This window comes from Lissotriton vulgaris, unplaced genomic scaffold (genome assembly GCF_964263255.1).
Source record: "Lissotriton vulgaris unplaced genomic scaffold, aLisVul1.2 SCAFFOLD_1307, whole genome shotgun sequence".
Taxonomy (NCBI): domain Eukaryota; kingdom Metazoa; phylum Chordata; class Amphibia; order Caudata; family Salamandridae; genus Lissotriton; species Lissotriton vulgaris.
This window is the reverse complement of record NW_028243195.1, coordinates 410460-428164: the sequence shown is the minus strand read 5'-3', so window position 1 is coordinate 428164 and position 17705 is coordinate 410460. Positions and strand designations below refer to the sequence as shown.

Genomic DNA, 17705 nt, shown 5'->3' with positions numbered 1-17705 from the left:
ATAATAGGTCTAGGTAACAGGGAACATAAGGAAAAGAGTAAATTACTGAAGAAAACATGCATAGTCTTAAAGAAGAAAGGAAGGAGGGATGAAGGAGAATGTCACAGTCACTGAAACAGATTTCCCTGCACCACTTTGCCTCGCTGTGTCACTGCGAACCGTGGAGTCCAAGCAGTAGGGCTTGGTAAAGGTAGGGGTACTTTTCCAGGTAGCAGCACTGCAGATGTCCTCCATGGGCACTCTGGCAAATTCAGCAGTTGAGGCTGAGACCAATCTTGTAGAATAGGAACAAACTCGTGCCTGGAGGGTTTTTCATGCAGATTGATGGCAATACTGAATAGCACGAGGTTCACTATAGGCAACAAAGAGCTATGATGAGTGTCGATCCTGCCACCGCACCTTCACCAACCTCCAGAACCCGGAAGCCAACCCTCCAGACGCCAAGGCAAACAAACCACTGAACTGCATCCTCCTCAACATTCGCTTCCTGCACAGACACGCCGTAGAAACCGGGGACCTCCTCACCACCCATGAGCCTGACATTGCCTTTCTCACAGAGACCTGGACCAACACCTGCTCCTCACCAGACATCGCAACTGCCATCCCTAACGGATACAACATCCAGAGGAAAGACCGCCCCAACCAACCAGGGGGAGGACTCGCCATCATCCACAAACCTCAGACTCACTACCACCAACTCGGACGAAGTCTCGCCCCGCACCATGGAAAACATCCACTTTCCAAATCCAGCCCAGCCCCAGAACAACGCTCAGCGGAACACTCACTTACAGACCTCCTGGACCCGCACACCCTTCACCAGCACCCATTGTCGGCCTCATTGGACCTCATGCCCTTGCCTCTATGGACTACATACTACTCGGAGACCTGAACTTCCACCTAGACAACCACAGCGATTCCAACACAACCACCCTCCTGGAGAACCTCACCAACATAGGACTGAAGCAACTTGTACCCCCCCGCACACAGTCGTATACACACTCGGCCCGCATCTTCGCCAGGGGAAACAACCTTCTTTTCAGCCATACCACGGAACTGCTCTGGACAGACCACCACTGCATCCATTCCATCTTCACGAAACCCACCACACACAAGCGCATGCCCTGCCCCCCACGCAGAAGCTGAAACAAAGTCTCAGAAGAACACCGCACCGCTGCCCACATTTGCTTCCCTCCCCCTACTGCGACGGGCGCCAACACAGCGGGAAGCAACCTCAACCAATGGTTCACCAACTGCACCCACACCCTTGCTCTCCACCGGTACATCACGAGACGAGACAACAAGAAGCCAACTGGTTTACTACGGATCTCCATGAATCGATGCGCGCATGCCGACAACTGGGGAAAAAATGGAGAAACAACAAAATTCTGGAAGCACACACTGCCTTCAAAGCAGCAATGACAGCACAACCCAACTCATCAAATCAACAAAGAAAAACTTCATCCAAGACAGAATCCTCTCCAACGCCCATAATTCCAAGGAACTCATACAGGAATTCACCAAACCCAACAGCGATACTACCGACGTCCCTCCCTCCCAAGAACTCTGCAACAAACTCAGCTCCTTCCTTCACCTCAAGATCAACACGCTCTAAGACACCTTCGACACCAAGATCACAACACTGCCCTAACTCCCACCCACGATGACGTCATCCAACAGACCCTTCTCACCTGGAGCCCTCTCACCACAGAAGACACCTTAAAGATTATGAAGAGCATTCACTCCAGAACATCTACTGACTCATGTCCGCCGCACATCTTCCACAGGGCCGCCACTAACCTTGTAACCGAGCTACACCAAACTATCAACTTCTCTCTCGGAACCGCCACATTCCCCTATGACTGGAAAAATGCCAAAGTCACCCCCCTCCTAAAGAAGCTCTCTGCAGACCCGACAGAGCTCAAGAACTTCAGACCCATCTATCTGCTCGCTTTGGCCACCAAAGTCACCGAAAAGGGCGTAAACACCCAGCTAGCACACTTCATAGAAACCAACAACATCCCGGACACCTCTCAATCTGGATTCTGTGGCAACCACAGTACCAAGACTGCCCTTATTGCCGCCACTGACAACATCTGCGCCATCCTTGACCAAGGACACACGGCAGCCCTCATCCACCTGGATATATCAGCAGCTTTCGACACAGTCTCCCACCGCACACTAACCACCAGGCTCCACGACGCCGGCGTCAAGGAATAGCTTTAGATTGAATACATTCTTTCCTCTCAGGCAGCACACAGAGAATAAGACTCCCGCCCTTCCTCTCAGAACCGAGAGAGATCAGATTCGGAGTACCCCAAGGATCCTCCCTCAAACCCACACTCTTCAATGTCTACATGGCTGCCCTCGCTACCATAGTCAGAAGCCACGGACTCAACATCGTCTCCTACACCAGAGACACCCAGCTCATTCTCTCCCTCACCAAGGAAACCAACATCACCAGGTACAATTTCCAAGAAGGGATGAAAGCAGTTGCGACCTGGAGGGGCAACAACTGCCTGAAGCTCAACGCTGAGAAAACTGAAGTCCTCATTCTCGGCTCATGGGACTTACTGGTCGGCCCCTGCCCTCGGAACCCCAGCCACTACAAAGGACAACGCACACAACCTCAGCATCATACTCAACTCTTCACTCACCATTAATCGCCAGATCAACGCCGTATCCTCCTTATGCTTCAACACCCTCTGCATACTTTGCAAAAAGTTCAAGTGATCCACCCGGCCCCCAGCTCCAGGAAAACCATCACCCTTGCAAATATCACCAGCAGACTGGACTACGTAAACGCTCTCTACACCGGAATCAACAAAAAACTCCTCTGCATACTCCAAACTGTTCAGAACAACGCAGCCAGACTCATACTCGATATCCCACCCAACACCTCCGCGACCTACGCTGGTTTCCCGTTGAAATAATAATAACCATCAAACTGCTCACACAGGCCTACAAAGCTCTCCACAATACCGGACCTCAAAACCTTAAAGACCAAATCTCCTTCCATGCCCCCAAAAGATACCTCCGCTCAGCCGACCTAGCCTTACCCACCGTCCCCGTGTCTACAGGACCAGAGCAGGGGGAAGAGCCTCCTCCCACCTCACAGCGAAGACCTGGAACAAACTCCCCCCTCTAATTCCGACGAAGCCCGACACCACCAATTCAGAAAGAACCTAGAGACCTGGCTCTTCGAGTGACCCCCAACTGAGCTGGCCACTCTCCCCCCTCAGTGCCTTGAGACCCTCACAGGTGAGTGGTGCACTCTACAAAACCCTGATTGATTGAATTATTGATTGAGGTATTCTCCAGAAGGCTTTAGTTCATTGAAGATAGAATTTAAGACAACGCTGTATATACAGTGCATGGAGAGCTCTTTCCACTGGCATTGCAGGTTGCGGAAAGAAAGTTTTGAGGATAAGAGGCTCATTCAAATGAAAGTTTTTTATGAACTCTGGGAATGAACCTGGGGTTGGTACGCAGGATCACTCTGTCATCCCTGAATTGAAGAAATGGTTCCTGGATAGTGAGAGCCTGAATTTCACTGACTCATCTTGCAGATGTGAACGCTAGAAGCAGGGCAACTTTCCATGAAATGAACTTGAGATCCGCTTTATAGATAGGCTCAAAAGGGTGCCTCGTGAGTTGTGACAGGACCATGTTAAGATGCCATAGCGTGCCATAAAGAGGGCTCCAGAGAGGTCCTTCTAAAATAAGATACTGCAGCAAGATGGACTTTAATGGATGTGTTAGCCAGTCCACATTTTGCCAAACAGAAGATATAAGGGAGTGCAAGTTAGAGAAAAGTACGTCAGATTTCAGACAGCACAGGCAAAAAATGTCCATTAAATTTTATAGCCTTTTTTAGTGCTCTGTGCTTGGGCAATGGAGAAAAAAAAAATCGCCTTGTATTCAGAAGGGAGGTTTAGATAGTAGTAAAACTCCTGCTGTTCAGGAGTGATGTCGCTAATGAAAGCAATTTGGGATCCGGAAGTAGCACTTATCCCGCAATATCGTCAAAAGCGATGGAATGGGATCCAAGCAAGTGGGCTGCCGCCCCGAAAGCAGTACAAGCTCCATGTACCAATGCTGGTGTGGCCAATATGGGGTTATGGGGAAGATCCTGCAGGGTTCTGCCTTCATATACATCAGTAACTTTCGTAGGAGGGTAATGGGCGGAAAAACGTAAGCAGGTGTCAGACCATGCCATCAAAAACGCATTCCCCAAGATCCTGGGTGGTGGATGGTGATGCCAACATGCTAAGTACCGGCTTTTCTTGTTGTCCAGAGTCGCAAGCAGATCTTTGGTTTCACTTGCCTCACCGGAAAAAATGTTCAGTGTTCCTTGTTCTAATTCCCATTCATGCCATGAGGACTTGAGCCTGCTTAGTGTGTCTGCTATTGTGTCCTGTTCTTTCAGAGATTCTGTTTTGGCTAGCCCATTCCCAGATGCACTGAGCCACCTGAGAAAGGAAATGAGATTTGGTGCCTCCCTGCTTGTTGACATAACGCATTGCGGTTGTGTTGTTAGTTTGGATTAAAACCGCAGAATTCTTTATTTCCAACTTGCCCCACTCCTTAACAATATTATCTGCTAAGGAACCTTCCCCGCCTCGTGGAAGAAGGGATGTATTAGGCCAATCTTAAAGAAACCATCCTGTGATAGAAAACTATTGGCCCTTTTCCCGTCTGCCACTAGAGGTAACAATACTGGAAAAATCCATGAACCAAGACTGAATGGGCTATATAGAGCGTAATAACATCCTTGACCATTCTCAACAAAGCTTTAGAAGACACTCGTCCACCGAGTCTGCCCTGATTGTGGCCACAGAGGAAATACGTAGGCAACTGGACAGTGGAGGTAAGCCATCCTGATTCTCCTACACATCTCAGCCGCTTTCGATACCATCAACCATCAGGTATTGATTCAAAGGCTGAAGGAAATAGGTGTCAGTGAGAAGGCACTTGGTCTTCTGGCCTCTTTCCTTACAGATAGGGAACAAAGGGTATGATGGGGCAACCACCAATCAAAGAGGTTCACCCTCTCTTGTGGAGTTCCCCAGGGGTCAGCACTGTCCCCAACACTATTCAACATTTACGTGACACCTCTGGCTGAGTTAACCAGAGGACATGGCTTTTCAGTAGTGTCATACACTGATGACACCCAACTGGTCAATTCCATCTCTTCTAAAATGCGGGAAAATTCCATGGCTGTCTAAAAGATATCATGGACTGGATGCACCAGAACTATCTACTAAATACAGAACTATCTTCTAAATACCGAAAAGACTGAAGTGATGGAGTTTGGGTCTGGTGCACCGCTCTGGAACCATGATTGGTGGCCAGCAGAGGCAGGAAACTGCCCTGTACCCGCAGGAAAGGTCAGGAACTTGGAAATATTAATGGACCATCAGCTGAGCTTCCAAGGCCAAATTAACAAGCTTACATCTGCAGCTTCTTCCAGCTGGAAGTCATCTGTAAAATCTTCCCTTTTATTCCTCCTGAATTACGGACATCAGTTGTCATCGCTTTGAACTTTTCTAGGATTGACTATTGTAATACCCTCTTCATGGGCATAAATAAGTGTCAACTCTCAATACTGCAGTATATCCAAAATGCTGCAGCTAGAATGCGGTTGAATATTCCGAATTTCCACAATATATCTGGCAGCATCAACAAATTGAGTTTAAAGCTTTGTGCCTGGCAAATAAAACCCAGTTTGGAGGGCGGGGGTGGAAGGGCTCTACAGAAACTATTTCTAAAGTACGCTGCTCGGCGCACCCTTAGATCGACCAACAACGGTCTAGTCCAGATTCCCAGAATTCATAGAGCGAGATAGGGTGGAAGAAGCCTGACATACCGCGCGTCCAAACTATGGAATGAGTTACCTGATGATATAAGACTCCAACTGTCTAGACCTCCTTTCAGGAAGTTGCTGAAGACGTCGCTATTTGCTAGAAAGAAGTTATGCTACTTCTCCTGTGCTAAATCAGTGTCCTCCCTGAGCGCCAAGACGCCACGGCTTCGTGTGCTCTACAAGCATAATACTTACTTACTTATTTTTGGCAGGAATGCTTACAAGGCTAAACGCACAGCTCTGAGATCCAGTAAGTTGATGTGCCGTTGTCGCTTTTGTTATCGAAGCTGCCATTGGCATTGTTAGTGTCGATGATGAGGGTGTCGGCCGAATAAGGGCCAGTGCTGACTGTGAAACCCTTGCCGCGCTGATGTAGGTGGAGCGGAACTCGTCGCTGACGGCTCCTTGGCTTTGGAAAAAGAATGGAGGGCATCGCTCCGTGTCGACGACAATAAGGATTCTTCATCTTCGGTGTTGTCAACGACAAAGTTTTCGTTGATGGTAAAGCCTTCGGCAACGGTTAATCCGCAGTGGGGTACAGATGAAGTCTTTTTAAAAGCATGCCTGCCCTGAGGAACTTGCTTTTCTTGTTTTACTGTCCATTGATAATGTCCTTTTCTCTCCTTTTCACTTCTGTGAGGAGATTTAGATGGACTACATCTTTAATACCCATAGAGAGGTCTTTTGTGAGGCTTTTTGAGGACGTTCACAGAATGAGCGAGTACTAGCTCTTTCTCTCTTCTGAGATCCTTTAGATGACGAAGAAGACGCCTGATTACAGTCGTCACCTTTTGAAGCCAAAAAAAAAAGGCACACTTCACAATCTCTTAATGTTTTGGTAGAACAGGTATGACATACCTTGCAATATTTTGCCTTTAGGTAGGGATAAAGGCAATAGATGCAATCACAGTGAGGGTCCTCAGTATGAAGTCTTTTCTTGGAGCAGGTGGCACAGGCTCTGAAGAGACTCTTCTACTCTTGTCAGACAACATCAAATTCAGAGAAGGAATTGTAGACAGAATAAACTGGTTCAATCAATATTAAATTGGAAAAAGAAGAATACAGAAACGGTTTCTAAAAAAAACTTGAAGTAGTAGAATTGAAGTAAAAAACTGAGCCGAGCGACCAACTAGCACGACGTGCGGTAGAAAATCAGAAGGTCTGAGGTTCTCTCAGGAGTGTTCTAGAGGGTAGGGTATTCTGATTGGCTGAAACCTAAGTTTGGTCTATTTTACAAAGCAATGGAGATATGTTACAAAACTGAAACGGGCCTAGGCCTATTTGCTAGTTCATGTTAACTTTGCATTGCTATTTTGATATACCGGGGACTCCCATCTCGACAACGGGGAAAGATTCAATCTATGAAAGTTCCAGTACTGGAGCAAATGTAAGTTTATGTCCAAACATACCTTTATTTATGGCTGTCAGGAATTCAGAAAATGATTTTTGGCAAGCGTAAATAGCCTTATTACATCTGATTTTACAGCAACATCTACAAAAAAATACAGTAGTAAATCCCACTCCAGAGCTGGGAAGTATGTCTAGCACAAGTTTTCAACCATGGTACAGGGAAAATATGTGAATTGTAAAAAGCAGCAAATCTGCAGCAGCACATAAGTATTTGTTTACCGGTGCAGATTTACTTCTTTTGTTGTTATCTGATAATTACAGCCCTTTGAATATGGGTCTACTGCCAATGTTATGCTGAGGCTGGGAATTTTGAAGGTTTCAGCAACCTCCATAATTTCTCTGGGATTAGAACGTACGTGTGAATCAGAAGAAGCAACAACAGTTAATTAATCAAAAGACAGTCATAACTACTGCATAATCTAAGTCTCTGCCACACCTGGCAAATGGTTAAAGCAAAGTCATAGCGGTCCTTTAAGGACCCTGTGGTGTTCCAAAACATCACAGACTTCCCCCAAATTAGAAATGGCACTCAAGTCATTAAGAGGGCATGCTGGCTAGAAAAAGAAATTTCCACAGTGCGTTTCTATATGATGTCCAGTACACAGAGGACTACATCCGTGTTGCCATTGGGCAGCTTAAATTTAGCAACAACACTTAGTACAAAGCATCAGCAGCAAAAGTCAATGGCCTACATCGCAAAAATGGCTGACTGAGATCACAAATTTCCTGTGCACATGGATTTAGGGACCCAGGATGCGGGGGCATATACTAGAAGAAGAGACATTCAATTCGAACATGGGTATTCGATAGGTTCAAGGTGGCACTAAAATCTGCTAAGCACAAAAAGTTGAAGTTGAAGTGATGGATCAAACAGTACTGTGTCCATCATGACCACGATGCACACGATGCACACTTGGGGATTTGGAGGGGAGGCGCGCACCTAGTTTTCCATCCAGGCTATGAAATAAGTGAAACAGATACCTTGAGAAAACAAAAGAGGGTAACTGAAAGCCATGAAAATGGGGAGATATATGCTCTGTACACCATGTGTCATGAACCCAGCGCTCTCTACAAACCTCAGGGAGAGAATTGTGCTAAGAGTCTGTCTCTAGAGTGCAAGTTCCATGTACAATACAATCTCAGTCGGTCTTTGCTACTCTTTCTATGGGTCAAGTAGCTCTCTGCTCTTAAGGCAGTCCAGCTACCTATCTTCCAGGCAGGTGACAGAAGCTTCTAAATCTTCTTCGGTCCTCGGAGAGAATGGCAACAGAGCCACTAATATGTAGGCGGGCCTGACTTTGGTTCCTTTGAGTCTCCACTAGACTTTGTAGCTTAGTTGAGTTTAGTCTATATCCTATTCATTGTTATCATGGTGTCTTCTCCTCTTGGATGTATATTGCTTTGGTGCTATCTTTGTATTCCAGGTCAATGTGCTGCTGTTGTACTTGTACGTCAAGGACTGCTCAAACTCAGGTACCCCGTTTTTGTTGTAGGGATATTAGTGTTGACTGTAGGCATATTATTCGATCTCAATGGACTTGCATGTTTGCGAGAGACAGATTTTTCAATGCTCTCTGATAGAGTGACAGTGACTGCAAACAATCTGATTACATGCCACTTAAAAAACAGACAACTCAAGTACTAAATCAGACCTACCCCAAAGGTAAATTACTGCATGCCGAATGGAACTCTATCAATGTGTACCAGGGACAGAAAGAAGGAGGTAGTGATCCCTACTATCAGAACCACTGTGGATGGCAGCAGGTACCCTAAGGGGAACAAACAGATCAAGTGCACAGGGTTTTACCAGGGGTGGCCTTTGTCTTAGGATAAAGCCTTCCCATATCCATCTAGGCATGTGTGCATCAGCTGATTGCCCAGTGATCCAGTAATACTGCTCTGGTTATCATTCCCACCCATGTTGCTGTTACAGCTGACAGGCAAGTGCACTGAGGTGGAGGGTTAATTCTAGTACATGTAACACACGCAGAGGTTGACAACTTGCATTTAGTACTTTCTTGATTTCTATTTGCCTATCATTTGATAAACATCTCCTACTTGCGTAATTCAAAGATCAGTAGAACATGTTCATATTTTCAATGTGACTACTAGGAAACCGTATGATAAAAAATGAAAAAATAAGACAGTTTAAGCAGTCCAGACACAGGATAAAAACATGTTTCTGATGTATACTTTTAACTGCAGATTCCTCAACAGGCAGCTCTTGTAATACCTCCCACCACCTGGCAGACAGTACCATTGCAACTCTAGATATGACAAAACAAACCATCAATAGGACCACCCCTGCCTGCTGACACCAATTCCTCTTTTATCACCTCTTTGGACTTGGATTCAGAGATTAGCTATTCTGTTTTCTTTTAAATATGCTCTGCAGTTTTATAGTCGAAACGTTGTTGGCAGTGTGCAGGGATGCATGCATAAAACAACAGAGTTTTCAAACTTGCTTGAGGTTTTTATTAATGTCTCAGCACCAAGAATGAATGAAATTCCTGTGACAAATGCTCCCTCGTGCACACATTTGGCATCAGGGAACAAGCAGCTGAACCCCATGTCGCAGAACACAAGAAACAAGGCTGGTCCTTTGTAAGGACATTGCCAATCATCATCATCATCATCTTTGAATTAGGCCTCTTTAGCTGCTACACATGCCCTCTGAAACATGACAAGCAATACTTTGCCAGCTTTGCCAGAAGATTTTGGTCATTCGTTTACACAGATGATACAGGATAGGCAGGACATGTTGAAACATATTTTCAGGTCCAGCATGGATACTACAGATTGTGTTACCTGGTTTATGGGCATTAGTGTTGGGAAAAAAACACCATGCTTGGATGAATGTCACTGGGTCTTTGGGAGACATCCATGCTTCACTAATAGACAAGCCTTTAGGTGGGAAATGCTTGTTTGGCAAAAAGGCAAATTCTGCCCTGGAAAATGGTTCAAGATTGGTGGAGCTATGGTTCTCTCCTTGGTATTTCTGCATCCCACTTGCCAATTTAACTAACAGCATCTGATGTTCCGAGGTAATTTGTGGGGCCTTGCCTACTATCAGAGTTAGCCCTAGCAACTCATCAGCCAGACCAGCCCTTTCATGGCTCCAGGGGTGGTAGTAGACAAAGAGGTCACCAATAAAAGCAGCAGTTATCCACCACATCCTCACTTGTCACAGCTGTCGACCAGTACCTTTACTTTCACCTTCATCAACCAACTGGGGCCAGTAGGAAGCCAACTGTAGTGTTATCTACCACTCTAACATTATCACATGGACGACTGGGTCCCTCAGATTGTTCAGCAAGGTTATAGCCACTAAATGTTGTGCACCCCACCTCACGTCCCACAAGCTTTTGCTCCGAGTTTCACAGATCATGCTGCTATTTTGTCCCAAGAACTGAAGATGCTGATTTTAGCAAGACAGCAATACTTTGCAGATGTCTATACAGAGGACCTTTGTCCAGATAAGGTTGAGATTGAGTCCTGGTTGCCTCTAGTACAACCACTTGCAGCTGAGGATATGTTGGAATTAAATAAGGAAATAACCCAAGAAGAGATGATGAAAGTTATTAAGGAAGGTAAAAGAGGGAAAGCCCCGGGGCCAGACGGTCTACCTGTAGAAGTATACAAAGCTCTAGGAAATACGGTGGTCCCCACTTTGTGTTATTTGTATAACAAAATTTTTAGAGGGGAAGTGGCAATCCCAAGCTCATGGAATGAGGCAACTATTGTTTTAATACTTAAACCAGGGAAAACTCCAAAAAGTATGGATGCGTACAGGCCGATTTCACTTTTAAATTGTGATTACAAATTCTTCTCCAAAATCTTAGCTGACAGGCTTGGTAAAATCATTCACAAATTGATTCATGAAGATCAAAGAGGTTTTATTAAGAAGAGATACTTAAAAGATCTTACCTTCTCACTGATAGGTATGATAGATTTAGCCTCTAAATATGAATACCCCTTGGCAGTGATTGCGTTAGACGCTGCCAAGGCTTTTGATCGAGTTAATTTTGTATACTTAAAAACTCTTTTGCACTATCTTAATTTAGGAGATAAGTTTACACAATCCATCTTTTCTTTGTATTGTGCACCAACATCAAGAGTACTTGTAAACGGAACTCTTACGCTTCCTATTAGAGTAATGCGGGGTACCCGACAAGGATGCCCCTTATCACCTCTGCTCTTCAATATATATATAGAGCCTCTTGCATACAAAATTAGAGCTTCAGTAGGGATACCCCCCTTTGTTGTGATGGATTGGTCAAAGAAACTTGGGTTATATGCGGACGATATTATTGTTTACTCTACTAATTTAGTCGGATCTTTGGAAAATTTAGTGAAGACAACAAAGGAGTTTGGTAAGATTTCTGGATATCAGTTAAATCAAGATAAAACTGAAATAATGACTTGGAACCTTAATACCGAAGGGGTAAAAACAACAAAAGAAATGAGGTATCTGGGAGTTAGGATTACTCAGAAAATTGAGGATTTGGCAAAAACTAATTTTGATAGAGTGAAGAAAGATGTTGGCGACACGTTAAAAGGCTGGATGAATCTACCCCTGTCAATATATGGAAGATCTAATCTTGTAAAGATGGTGATTGTACCTAAAATTACTTTCTTGTTTGAGACTATCCCGTTGGGCTTTAAAAAGGAATGGCTGGCGAAGCTACAACGCATGATAACATCATTTATCTGGGCGTCAAAGACCTCTCGAATCTCATGGAAGAAAATAAGGAGGAAAGTAGAAAAAGGAGGGTTGGCGGCTTCGGACATACGAATATATGCATGGGCTTTTTGTTTAAAAAACTGCAGGATGTTGTTGGGTACCCCTGCTAGATCTCAGATCGGAGGACTTTTTGAGATAATGCTGAAGAGATCAGGTCATCATGAGTTTGGTTTTTTGTATAAGTTTGCAGACCCTAAGTTTTTTAAAAAGGTGAGACTCAAGACTTTGAGAGACTTGGCTGAGATATGGTATAAGATCAGAAAATTATCTAAGCTCCCGTATTTCAGCTATAGTGCTCCAATATGGGATTCTCCTGGAGCCCCTTCTTGGACAAGAGATGAGCTAGCTTTAAATTTGAAAAAGGAACCTGATTTGCAAAAGTGGAAAGACTTGTTTCAAGACGGCAATTTAATTTCTTGGGGTATTTGCCAGCAAAAGTGGGGCCCAGTTTTTTCAAAATACAAATACTTACAGATTCAAAGCTGGGCAAACCACTTGGAAGTAGAGATCGGAGTGGAAAATGATTTTGAGTCAAAGTTGGAGATAGGGGCCTTCGAGAAGGAAGTAGCTTTCTGGTATTGGCGAATACTAGATATGGAGGATGGGACATTTGATCTACCAGAGACCCTGTGGAAGGACAGCTTGCCAAGGATTGCGACAGAAGACCAATGGCAAGTAACTATGTGCATGCTATATAGAATTGTTAAACCGGCAAACCTAAGGCGAAATCTTTTATTTACCATTCACAGGGCATACTGGTCTCCGTATAGGCTCTCTAAATTTAAAGATGGAGGGATTGTCGGATGTCCAAAATGTAAAGCTCCAAATGTGGATGACTTACACATGTTTGTGTCTTGCCCAAATATCAAGAAATTCTGGATTGACGTGAGTAATTCTCTCTCCAAATCTTTGAACCAATCCATTGAGGTAAGCCCTGAATTAATTATTACTGGGGGAAATGATTTACAAAATAGATTTTTGAATAATAATGTCAGACTTATCTTTTATGCTATGTTGCTGGCACGTCAAGAGATATGTAAACTTTGGGTCTCACCACTTAGCCTCACTTTATTAGACTGGATTTTAGCTATGAGGTACATGGCTAAGCTTGATATGTTAGACCGATCTAAAAGAAATAGAGGATTTTGGATACCCTTCCTGCTAAATTTTGGTTAAAGTTATGTTTATGTTAAAGTCCAATGATTAAGCCCGTGCCTGTCTCGCTGGTATATGAACAATCCCAGGACGATAAATAGAGTTGGTGGAGGACACACATGTTGGGTCAGGTGGTCAAGAAGGATAGTTTAGAGGAAGGCCAGGCCCAAAAATATGTGTTGTCTACGCCCCATTACTCTAAATCCAGCCTAAGAGATAATAACAGCCCAGTGGTGGATCAGAAAGAAGAATGGGCGGCAAGACGGCAAATGAGGATAAAAAAAAAAAAAAAAAAAAAAGACAGCAATAGAACTTGTACCTGGGGTAGACAGGGGCAGGATTATGAATCTAGGTTGTTCAAGGTTCCCATAAAGGACGGTGTCCTACGACTGATTTTGGACCATAGAGTAACTAGTTTCAAAATTATGAAGCTAGCTCAAGGTATGCTGGTCTGGATCCAGAGGACTGGATGATTGCCTTCATGTGCCGAAGTGTGTTTATTCTATTGCTGAGTCAGACCACTTCTGATTCATTATCCTACCCTTTCGTCTAGAATCTTTATGAAGATCAGGTTTGTGGTTGCAGACCATCTATGCAGGTCAGCATTACAAGTATTCCCATATTTCAACAACTGACTGTTGAAGGCAGGTTTGCTTCAGCTGGTCTCAGGGGACTAGCAGGCAACAGTGCCATTACTGTGTACTCTGCGATTTTCCATCAACAAGCCCAAGTCCCATCTTCAACTTTCTCAGAGGCTTGCCTTTGTCTGGCCATTTTTGATCGAACTTCCTTGAAGGCATTCCGTTCGCAACAGACAGTCCAGGACATCTGACTTATGACACTGATGTTTCAGGTGAGAACTACTGTCACAAAATTTAAGGTTCTGAGACAACTTGATCTCTTAGAGTGTGCATCCTTTTCATGCCCCAGGCTCACTGACTTTTTCAAGTCTCCATCGAGGTGGCACAGGACTTTCAGTGGTAGATGTCTGATGCCAATCCTCACTTTCAACAGTGGTGTCAGTGGTCACATGCACATCTACAACAGGTTCGGCTGGTCACTTGGTTTAGGTGGAGATCAGAGATCACTAGCTTCCCATAAGGCTGCACCATCCCATCCTTCTTTTGGAGTTGACCACCATTCGCCTGGCTCTTAGAGGATTTCTCCTTTTCATCAAGGACAGGCATATTCGGGTAGTTACAGACAATTTGACCATCATGTGGTACAGCAAAAAGAAGGACAGAGTGAGGTACTGAGCCCTCTATCTAGAAGAGATGAGGCTGTGAAACTGGATGGTCATGGGATCTTTCTGACAGTGAGTTAACTGGTGAGGCCCTTCAACATCAGGGGGAATAAGCTCAGGTTGCAGATCATGAGTAGCGTCTGTGCAGGGAGGTGGCGCAGGATAGCTTCGTTTTGATCTACCATCGGTGGTGACTGATGTCATTTTGTCTGCGCACCAGTTTTCTCAAAAATGTATTTACGTGGGCTGCTAGTTCAAGTATCTCTCTTGGTGTGAGAAGAAACAGGCTGATCCTCTGCAATTCAAGATGTTTGATGTCCTTTTGGTCATCCAAGGCTTTGCTCTGAGCACTGTTAAAGGTTACCCATCAGCACTTTTGACCTTTCTTTGTTTGCTTGAACAACCCTCGTTATTAAAATCACCTATTACAATGTATTTCTTATAAAAGGCTTTTGCACATGTTCCCCCTGCTGACATCAATCTTTGAAGGAGGAGAGGCTACACCAGTTGGATCCATGGTGGGCGCTTGGTTGTTTCTTTAATAAGAGAAATGTGTACTGGGTGGGCAACCAACTTTTTGTTATATTTGCCTGCATGAAAAATTTTAATATAGTACAGAAACTGACTATATTGTTATTGGTTGTCTTTTGCCATGGCCAAAAAGGACCATCCTGTGTCCTAAGAGCTCATTCTACCAGCCGAAGGCGGAGTCTACTTCTCTAGGTCAGTGTGCCCAGTTTTGAACATCTGTCATGCAGCCACATGGGCATCCTTCACCCATACTTTCACCAGACATTCTTGTTTTGATTCTGAGGTCAGTGGGGAAAGCCATTTTGCCACTAAGTCCCGGAAGACTGTCTGGTGGAAACTCCAACCCTTCGACCCACCCACCCACCACCGTGGAGGGGCATTTCTTAAGTATCTATGCATAATGTGATACATATGGGGTTAGAATTATCCATCTTAACTTTAGTAACATGCTTTTCTATGGAAACTGGAGAGTCCTTCACAACTATTCTGTGGAGTAGGCTTTTAATGATTTAATAATGTTCCAAGTTAGATTTTGCACACTGTCACAGTTTCCAATCTGTCAGCCAGGCTAAGCCTCTAAGGGTGATGAAAATACTAATGAATATACGGACCTAATAGCATGGGTGGCATCTATATACGTTTTGTGTCCGCATATTCATATTCAGAGACGAGACAGAGACACGATGGAGGTCCATGATGCCACCTGTAAGTGCATAGGAGATATGACAAGAGTTTTCGGATCTGGCCAAACTAATAGAGAGATTCACAAGGAAAGTAATCTACATTTAGATAGAGTATCAACTCAAAAGAGTGTTATTGAAGGTAAGTAACATTACTTGTGGCACTGAAAAACAACAAAGCTAAAATGTAACTAGTGGATACGTGTTCCTAGGTGAAAACAAAATGTGAGCAAAAGACAATTCTGAAATACAACAAAACACCTCTGCAAAATGCTAGTTTTAGAAGAGCTGGTTTTGAAACAGGAGAACAAACTCTAACCCAGTGCCTACAGTGACATTGTTAGGAACTGTTCCATGTCAATAATAATGTAAAGTATACTAAAAGTTTGCACTACTGCATGAACATCACCTGTTGCCAATTAAATATTTATCAAAACACCTGGATTTATGAATACCCAGTGCCCTAGACTGCGTTCTTATAAGGATCATTTGTGGGTCTCTGAAGCAGGACTTTATACTTCACGTCATATAAAGAGTATCTTTGGTGTAAGTACTGGTGGGAAAGAGAATAAATACATTTGAGCCAAAACATCAGCTCCAAGGCAGGACATCTCATCTGGTGACTGATACCATGAACGCCCACAACAGCTTTAAACAGGGACATCCCCTTTCCATCGTAGAAAGAAAAAAAAATAGCATGGCGGCAAGGTAAAGGTCTGAACCTCCCCGGCTGTCCTGAGTAGGTGAGCCCCATCAAAGGGCATGTCAATTAAGACTGACTGGACAGTCTCTGAAAATTCAGAAGTCCGAGCCATGCGCCCGACGCAATGCCACAGCAGAGGCCATGGCTCGACCATTGGAATCAGTGGAGTCCATTCCACACCTGATAAGTGACCTGGTTGCCTGGCAGCTGTCCAAAATCAACTGGTTCAGTTTGCCTCGATTCGCTTCTGGAAACAAAGGCAAAAGCTGCACCAAGGAATCCCACAAAACATGGGAAAAACATCTGAGGAGACAAATCAGGTTAGTGGAACGTAACACCGCACTGGTGGAAAAGAAGACACATTTTGAACAAGAGTCTTGCTTTCGGGACTCCTTATCATGTGGGAAAGGGGAAGATTACCCATTTCATGGGAAGCTCTAGCGGCCCGGACCACAAAACTGTGGTAAGTTGGTTGACTAATCCGGTTTAGCTCATGCCCCCAGTAAAATACCTGAAAGTGCCTCACAAAAGGAGAACATTGGTTCAATCCCCGACTTGCCAGGATGAAGAACCTCAATAAGATGGTCTGGTGACTTCTCCAACGTATGCAGAGTCAAGTGCAAGACCTCTGCCACACTCTTCAGCACTTTCAACCAATGAAGAACTGGCCTCCGAGGCAAGGCCAGAAGGAGATAAAAGTGTAGAAGCAGGAGATGAATCTAACCCGCTCGCATCACCCAACTCCGCAATTCAGCTGTCCAACATAGGAGGTTGCAAAAGCACTGGTTGCTCTAAGGGACCACTCTCACCTGTTCTCCCACCAACCGTTGTTGTGAAGCACCCACCAAAACCATTGGTTCCAAAACCGTCTCTGTAAATGACTTTGAACGGCACAGAAACTGCGTGGTATTGAACTCATCATGGGAAGGTGGAGGGGAGTCGGTCGGCACAGACGGCGATGCGGACACATGGGTGCGTGGGGTAGCCAACTCTGTAAGGCTCCCAACAGTGTTGTGCACAGACTCCAGCTCAGAGTCCTCCGGCGTCATAAGAATAATCGCTGGAGGAACCACCAACGTCGCGTTTAAGGTAACTGGTTCCATAGGTGGAAGCTCTGAAGGGCCGTGCACCGGCGCCACTGTGTTCAAGACCGAGAATGCGATCGAAAGTGAACCCACAAACACTATCACAGTCAGCGTGCCTATGACCTCCTTGGGGCCCGCAGGTGTTCCAGAGGGTCCAAAGACAAGACGAGGAGCAATGTAATACTCTTGCATTTGGTTCCTAGTCACCCCGGTCCAGGAAAGGTGGGGAGACGCGGGATCGACGACTAAGAGGAAGCCTTAGTGCCAGAATGTGAGGAGTCTCGGGAATCA

The 17705-nt window shown here is 44.8% G+C and overlaps 1 protein-coding gene across 1 annotated transcript in view; it reads right to left on the bottom strand.

The window, feature by feature from the left end:
* The window catches only part of LOC147668673 (vacuolar protein sorting-associated protein 53 homolog), a 508123-nt gene that overhangs the window by 109613 nt on the left and 380805 nt on the right, over window positions 1-17705 (bottom strand). The window lies entirely within an intron of this gene.